The 9,115-nt window shown below is 37.5% G+C and overlaps 1 non-coding gene across 1 annotated transcript; it reads left to right on the top strand.

Moving 5' to 3' along the window:
* The first annotated feature begins 361 nt into the window (after positions 1 to 361).
* On the top strand, positions 362 to 468 carry LOC127125165 (small nucleolar RNA R71). Its single transcript, XR_007804622.1, has one exon. It is a non-coding gene; the product is annotated as a small nucleolar RNA R71 (small nucleolar RNA).
* Positions 469 to 9,115: the final 8,647 nt, after the last annotated feature.

Genomic DNA, 9,115 nt, shown 5'->3' with positions numbered 1-9,115 from the left:
TAATATACTGCATTCCGCAGATTGGTGGCCTTTGGTTCCACATATCTCACAATCCAACGAAACTGCGGCTGCAGTATTTAGGTTTATGCACATATGCTCGACCTTGAGGGCTAATGCGTCCATTTTAGCTTGCATCATGTCTATAGAGCTTAGTTCATGTACTCCTCCTTGGGCTTCCTTCTTCTCAACTGTCGCTCGTTCGACTCCCCATGATTGATGGTTTTGAGCCATATCTTCGATGAGGGTACTAGCTTCAGGATAAGGTTTGTTCATCAGCGCACCGCCTGCGGCAGCGTCGATGGTCATCTTAGTGTTATAGTGAAGTCCACTATAGAAGGTCTGAATGATTAACCAATTTTCTAAACCATGATGTGGGCATGCTCTTAACAGCTCTTTATATCTCTCCCAAGCTTCGAACAACGATTCTCCTTGGTTTTGGGTAAATCTAGTTATATGGTTTCGAAGAACGGAGGTTTTACTTGGGGGAAAGTATCTACCAAGGAATACTTTTCTAAGGTTGTCCCAAGTTGTAATGGAATAGGGTTGAAGGGAATCTAACCATGATAAGGCTTTATCTCTGAGGAAAAAAGGGAATAATCTTAAACGGATTGCCTCAGGAGAAGCTCCATTGGTTTTAAAAGTGTCTGCTAATTGGAGAAAGATTTTTAAATGTTTGTTTGGGTTCTCAGTAGCGAGACCTGTGAATTGTCTCTGTTGCACTAGTTGCAATAGGGAGGGTTTGAGTTCGAAATTATTAGCTGGAATGGTTGGGTTTACTATACTAGAACTAGGTTCTTCGTTGGATGGTTGGGCGAAGTCCTTAAGAGGTCTTTGGTTCTGATCTTCGACCATAGCTCTCCTAATTCTATGGAAAAGTAAACATGCGCGAGCGTAACGTTCAGGTTCCGCCAGAGGATATACTAAGCTTCCGGTGCTACGAGTTCTTCGCATTGACCGGCGGGTAATAACCTAAGTCTAAACTATATAACAACAGGGTACGAAATTTGACGAAATTGGTCCCGGCAACGGCACCAAAAACTTGATGCGTGCTTTTCGCAAGTATACGAACGCGTCAGAGTAATATAAAAGATTGTCGAATCCACAGAGACCAAGTGTCAATCTATCGTTATCTATTGTTATGGTGTTTATCTAAGGTAATCAAAATAGGGGTTTTTAGAGTGTGCAATGAAACGTAAAGTATTAAATTAAATTCAATTAATAAAGACAGGCTCGAATGTAATTCACATAATCAATTAATAATCCAAGTACTTGCTAATAGAACTACTTATGGGCAGTGTTTCCTACTTTGAAAAGAACCAATTTAACAGAAAATGTCGCTTTCGCGTATTCAGAACCAAGTTGTACTCCCTAATCAAACCCTCTTATTGTCACTTATAAGAACGCGTGCATTGCGTTAGAATAGTAAACCTATTTTTAAGAAATATAGTATCTGGACTAAGTTGAAAAGTATTTTAACCTGGATTTCTTAACCAAAAGAGGTTCTCACGAACCAGACTTTAAACTTATAAACGCGTCCGAAAATAGTTTTAAAATCACTTTTCTTCTTAAGTTAAAAACTCCTAATAAACTAGACAAAGCGCTTTCGCTGTCTTTGAAATAGTTAAAAATAACTAAGTTTAAAAAGACGTTGGACAACTTTCGATCTTACCCAACGAAAATTAAGTGCAGGAAAACTTAAGTTGAAAGTCAAAATAGCCCTTAAGTGTTTCTACGAACAATTGTACAGATTATCGGTTCAATTACGATCCTTACATTCTAACCTTATAGGTTTAGTTAGACATGGTAAAGTAAAGGTGCATTTTAATTTAAATAAAAGTAGTGCGAGTGCGGAAATTAAATAAAAGTAGTGTGAGTGTGGAAAGTAAATAAAAGTAGTGCGAGTGCGGAAAGTAAATAAAAGTAAAGCGAGTGCGAGAAATAAAAAAAAAGTAGTGGGAGTGCAAGAAATAAATAAAAGTAGTGCGAGTGCGGAAAGTAAATGAAAGTAGTGCGATTGCGAGAAATAAATGAAAGTAGTGCGAGTGCGGGAAATAAATAAAGTAAAGACAGTGCGGGAAATAAATTAAGTAAAGACAATGCGGGAAAGTAAAGTAGATAAAGGTAAAGAAATAAAAACCTGCTCCAATCGGAGAGTTGAATAAAGTGCAAAACGGAAATGAAAATGGCGGCAGGATTAACTTCCTTCCAAAGTGCTCCAAACTCGATTACAGACTCGATCACAGACTTGATTACACAATTGTGGCAACACCTTAATGCGAAGCGATTACCACTTTTAAAATACTGAATATATGCCTAAGTGAAATTAAGTTTTCTCTAAGTTTGGAGAATTAAACAAATGAAAACGAGTCTATATTTATAGGCAAGTAAAATAATGGAAAAGATAAGGATTCCCTTCAGTTTGAAATTGGGAGGGAAAAGTTTTCTTCTTGTGGCGCCCGCCACAACCCCATGGCGCCCGCCATAAGGGCAAATTGTGGCGCCAAAGTGGAGGTAGTGGAAAACATGGCAGTTGAGGGAAGTTGAGTTGTGACACGTCATGGCTGGACCCATGGCGCCAGCCACAGTGAGAGCCACAAGTGCAAAATGCTGAATTTTAGTCTTTTTAGCTCATTTTCACTCCTTTTCTTGATCGGGGCTCTGATTAGACTGAAAACCTGAAAACAAAGAGAAACATAGTAATAACATAACAAAATAATAATAAAACCACTAAAATGCATGCGAAATCGGAGTCGAAAATACGGTGAATTTCAGTGTAATCATATATAGAATGTTACGCAAAGTGTCATAAGTTATTCTCATGGTGATAGTGGTGTATACCACCCTTCGGCCTGAAACCACTATGGACCCTAGATGTAGAGCCGAGTGCTTTATTGCTGATCAAACATTGTCTGTAACTGGATGACCATAAAGACAGTTTATGGGTACTCCACAAAGCATGTTGAGGGACATAAGTAACCTACAGGGTCACACACAAAAGGACAGATTGATGAGAGATAGAGTAAATAAGGAACACCATAAGGTACGGTGCACTTAAGTGAATTGTAGAACATCGTAAGGTACGGTGTACTTAACTAGAATACGAAATATGGTAAGCTACCACGCGCTTAAGTGATTTTCGCATATCATAAGATATGGGCCACATACACTTAAGTGGACTTTTTAGCTTGCAGCCCACACAAGTGGTTTTATAAATAGAACCCTTGTGCAGAAGCATTTGTGCAGTTGAAATTTCATTTCTCTCTCTCTCACTCAAAGCCTTCATTCGTGGTAGCTAGCACTGAGATTGAAGGAATCCGTTCGTGTGGACTGAGTAGAGGCGTTGTCACCATTCAACGTTCGTGATCGCTCCTTAGATCTGCATCAAAAGTTTCAATCGCCACAAGAGGTAACGATTCTATCATTGATCATGCCCATTCGTAAGGATCACTAAAGGAGAAATTTTAAATTCCGTTGTGTCTTGAATCTCTCTTCTCCTTTAGTGGTATTAGAGCCACTTACGAAACCATGCATCTGATAGCTATTTATTTTTTGTATTTTCTGTATTAATACGATTAAAAGACATAATGAATCAAAGAATAAATGAGTAGTTAAATTTGGCATCATGTGTGTACGATTTGATTGATTGATGTTGACTATGCTTCGGAATCCGACGTTAGTATGGTGAAGCAACGATACATCGATCGTCCATAGGTTACACAATTGAGATCGATCAAGTTATATATATGATATAAGTAATTCTGATGAAAAATAAGGTATATATGATATATTTTTTCTCTTTCTTTCATTCAAACACTGAATGGTTGTTTTCCTTGGAGCGATCAATGGTCATTTGCTTGGGAATCCAACGAAAGTATGGTGAAGCAATGACGTGTTGATCAATCATACTGAATTAACAATAGAGGTATGTTTGACGGTATGAAATTGGTGCATTAGGGTTCATGACGATACAAGGATTGTGCTATCAAAGAATTATGCGATTAGGGTTGTGACTACGCAAGAGTTATGCTTTAAAGTATAAAGTTTTGATGCGGAAATCAACGTCGATTACAAATGAATTGTTCATTAAAATTTTGCGTCAGAGCGCTGCCTCTGCAACCTTGCAGGGGCCGTTGCCTCCTGACCTCTGTCCGCTAACCGGGCAGCGGAACCCCCGGCTAACTCTACGTAGTGCGACCAGTCACCGTAATTTTCTTTAGTTTATTTAATTAACAGAATTTAAATTAATACTAATAATAATGTGTTTATTATTATTGTCTTGTGGTGATCGGTTATGGCCTTAGTTTTCCTTTATTTTGTTTTGGGATTTTAAAATACGACCTGTGTGTCGTGCCTCTCTTTTAATCTCTTAATGTAACTTCTTTTCTCATCTCACTCCCTCGTATGTAAAATGAGTTTCTTTTATATAATGTAATATTATGAATAAAGAGAAGAATACAATATCAAAGGAGGACAACCTTGAAGATCTTGCTTGGAGAAGCTTAGATCGTTATTAGATTAGCTTAGGTTCTCCCATTGGCTTGGGAAAACAATTACGCCAGGGGTCATAACTGTTTCATTTTGTATGTATGTTGATGAATATGAATGTATGTTGATGCAAGTGAGAGACGATTTATATGATAAATAAGTAGGTGAGATAAGAATAATTGCAAATTCCCTCAAATTAAATATTAAGTTTATGCTTTCCAAGTTTTAGCACTCATCAAGACTAGTATCGAATAATGTAGGTTTCTCCTACGCGGGGTGCATGTTCTATATAAGTAAGGTGCGATGGGATAATTGTAATATCCAATTGATAAATTAATGGGTCAAACTTAAAAAAACAAATTACAATAAGATTATATATGTTTAGAAGCAAGAGTTGGAAATGATCCATATGATGGATTGGAATAAGGAGTTATTCACCCAACTAAAATATCTGAGAGTTGTATTAGATACAATTGGAAGAAGTTCCTACCTAAATAACCTAGTTTTGTGTAATCTGCCTACGCGGACTTCAAACAAAGTGAAATGTGGATCACGACCCACTAAAAAAATCTTCCAACGGGATTTTCCGAATCAAATGGTGATGGTCATTTCTTTTGAGTAAAATAGTGGGAGCATATTTAATTAAAGGCCTAATTAAATATGTTATTTTACTGATACTTATATTTTCATTACTTTCATGTAGATTACCATGACAACAAACACCTCTAATAACATTTTACGATCAATCCTTGATAAGGAAAAATTGTTTGGGACAAATTTTCTGGATTGTCACCGAAATCTGAGGATTATCCTCGAACATGATAGAAAGTTGTATGTCTTGGAGAAACCTATTCCTGAAGAGGAACCTTCTAGTTCTGCACCTAAGGCAGAAAGAGATGCTAATAAGAAGCATGTCGATGATGCCAATGAAACTATTTTCCTCATGCTAGCTATCACGAACTCAGAGTTACAAAAGCAACATGAGAACATGGCAGCGTTCGATATGATCGAACACCTGAAGATGCTCTATATAGAGCAGGCAAGGCATGAAATATTTGAAGTTTCAAAAGCCCTTTTTCAAGGCAATTTAGCTGAGGGAGCCCCTGTAGGTCCCCATGTGCTCAAGATGATTGGGTATATGGAGAACCTTGAGTGGTTGGGTTTTCCCCTCAGAAAGGAACTTGCGACTGATTTGATCTTGCAATTGTTTCTAGATAGATTCAGTCAATTTGTCCTTAATTCAATATGAATGATATGGAGAAATCTCTTTCTGAACCGCTAGCCATGTTAAGAACTGTTGAGCAAAATCTGAAGTTAAAATGGAAGTCCATTCTGATGATCGGAAATGGAAAGAGACAGAACAAAAGACCCACCAAGCAGAGTGATAAAGGGAAAGGCAAGGAAGTTTCCAATCCCAAACCCACTGCTCCTGCTTTAAAGCCTAGTTGAGGCATAGAAAAGGAAGGCACCTGGTTCCATTGTGATAACACTGGAAGAGAAACTGCCCAAAGTACCTGGAAGATAAGACGAATGGAGTAGAGACTTCAACTTCAGGTATTTTTGTTATTGAAATTAATTTATCTGCTTCTGCATCATGGGTATTAGATACTGAATGCGGTTTTCACATTTGAACCAATGTGTAGGGGCTAAAAAGGAGTAGAGGGGTGAGGTTGACCTACGAGTTGGAAATGGAGCAAAGGTTGTTGCTTTAGCCGTAGGAACTTATGTATTGACTTTACCTAGTGGTTTAATAATTCAGTTAGAGAACTGTTATTATGTACCTGCAATTAGCAGGAATATTATTTCTGTTTCTTGTTTAGATAAGTTTGGTTTTTCATTTATAATAAAGAACAGTTATTGCTCCATTTATTTGAATGATATATTCTATGCTACTGCACAAATGAACAATGGACTATCCGTCCTTGATCTTGAAATGCATATTTATAACATTAATACTAAAAGGATGAAACCTAATGAGTTAAATCCAACTTACCTTTGGCATTGTCGATTAGGCCACATAAATGAGAAATGCATTTCCAAACTCCCTAAAGATGGACTCCATTCACAAAGTCTCCATTCACAGGAAAAGGTGAAAGAGCTAATGATCTTTTGGCCCTCACACATACTGATGTATGTGGACGATTGAACATACCAGCCAAAGGAGGTTTTCAGTACTTCATCACATTTACTGATGATTTCAGTCGATATGGTTATGTGTATTTTATGAAACACAAATCAGAGTCCTTTGAAAAGTTCAAGGAATTCAAGAATGAAGTACAAAACCAAATAGGTAAGAATATTAAAACTCTTCAATCAGATCGAGGTGGTGAGTATTTAAGCCTAGAATTTGATGACCATTTGAAACAGTGTGGGATTCTATCCCAACTTAGTCCTCCTGGAACACCCTAATGGAACAGTGTATCTGAGAGAAGAAATCGAACCTTGTTAGACATGGTCCGATCCATGATGAGTCATGCCGATCTTCCAAACTCCTTTTGAGGACATGCACTACTGACAGCAGCTTACACAGTTAATCGTGTTCCTTCCAAAAATGTTGAGAAGACACCATATGAGATATGGAGTGGTAAGAAACCACATATGTCTTACATGAATATTTGGGGTTGTGAAGTTTATGTGAAATGACGAATTTCAACTAAGCTTGATCCCAAATTTGACAAATGCTTATTTGTGGGGTATCCTAAAGAAACTAGAGGGTATTACTTCTACAATCCTTCTGAAGGCAAATTGTTTGTCGCTCAAACTAGAGTTTTCCTAGGAAAGGATTTTATTTCTAAAGGAATCAGTGGAAGGAAATTAGAGCTTGAAGAAATTCAAGAATCAGAAAGCATTGATACAACTATGGAGGAATTAGAGCAGGAAACACAAGTAGTTGTGGAAGAGCAACCTGCTCAAGTAGAACAAGACCAACGTAGGTCAAGCAGGATACGTCACCTACTTGAGAGATATGGATATCTCATAACTGACCAAGGTGATGTATTACTCATGGATCAAGATAAGCCTGTGACCTATCAAGAGGCCATAACTGGTCCCAGGTCTAAGAAGTGGCTAGAAGCCATGAAATTTGAAATGGATTCCATGTACACAAACCAGGTTTGGACCTTAGTAGAGCCTCCTGTAGGAGTTAACCCTATAGGACGCAAGTGGGTCTTCAAAAAGAAGACTGACATGGATGGTAAGGTACATACCTATAAGGCAAGACTGGTTTCAAAAGGATATAAACAAATTCATGGGGTTGACTATGATGAAACCTTTTCACCAGTTGCAATGCTTAAATATGTTCGAATTTTACTTGCTATCGCTGCATATCATGATTATGAAATATGGCAGATGGATGTCAAAACTGCTTTCCTTAATGGGAATATTCTTGAGGATGTGTACATGACACAGCCTCAAGGATTTGACATACCAGAAGAAGCCCAAAAGATATGTATGTTACAAAGATGGAATCTTCGTTTTGATGAAACTGTAAAATAATACGGATTCATCAAGAATGAAGATGAGCCTTGTTTCTACAAGTTTAGTGGGTGCATGATCGTCTTCCTGGTATTATATGTAGATGACATATTACTCATTGGAAATGATGTCCCTACCCTACAACAAGTAAATTTTTGGTTGGGGAAATGCTTTCTATAAAAGACCTGGGTGAAGCAGCCTATGTATTAGGAATCAGGATCTATAGAGATAGATCACAAAAACTTCTTGGCCTAAGTCAGAGTACACACATAGACAAAGTGTTGAGACGCTTTAATATGCATGATTCCAAGAAAGGATTCATACCTATGCAACATGGCATGTGTCTATCAAGAACACAATCCCCTTCAACTAAGGAAGAAATGGATCACATGAATAAGATCCATATGCATCTGCAATATGATCAATCATGTACGTCATGTTATGTACTCAACCAGATGTCTCGTATGTGAAATTCAAGTAACAGACTATCGATGTCACACTGGATGTTATGACATCCAATTATGCGCAGACAGGTAATGTATGCAGAAAGTAAATGTAAAAAGCAGTAAATGACACAGAGAATTGTTTACCCAGTTCGGTGACAAACACACCTACATCTGGGGGCTACCAAGCCAGGGAGGAAATCTACTATAAGAGGTATTAATTCAGGACTTAAACCACCAGTTTAATCCTATCAGTAAAGACCTACCCAATGCAATTTCAATCTAAACTAAGACCTGAGTACCTACTCACTCCCCCTTAATCACAACAGTGATTACAACCATTAAGAATTTTATAGTCAGTGGTGAAGATATACTTCAAACAACTCTTGATTGTGCTTAAAAGCTTTAATCAAAAAACACAGCACTCACGCTTAAAAGCTTAGAGTGACATAACAATTACAACTCAATAAACACCCTAGTCCAATGCAATCATCTAGGTGATAATTGCTTGGCTCAGAAGTAAAACCTAATTCAAGATACAATGAAAGTACAACAAGGATATATAATGATATATTTAATTCTTCACGCTTCAAATCCTTGAGTTGCTGAAAGTCAGATTGCCATCCTTTTATAATGCAGTACTTGGGCCTTGTACTTGAATTTCCTAAAATTAAGGTTAAGCAAGTTAACCTAATTTCCACACATTAAGGTGC

Source organism: Lathyrus oleraceus, chromosome 2, assembly GCF_024323335.1.
Source record: "Lathyrus oleraceus cultivar Zhongwan6 chromosome 2, CAAS_Psat_ZW6_1.0, whole genome shotgun sequence".
Lineage (NCBI taxonomy): Eukaryota > Viridiplantae > Streptophyta > Magnoliopsida > Fabales > Fabaceae > Lathyrus > Lathyrus oleraceus.
The sequence above is the reverse complement of the archived record's forward strand: the minus strand, read 5'-3'. Positions and strand labels throughout refer to the sequence as shown.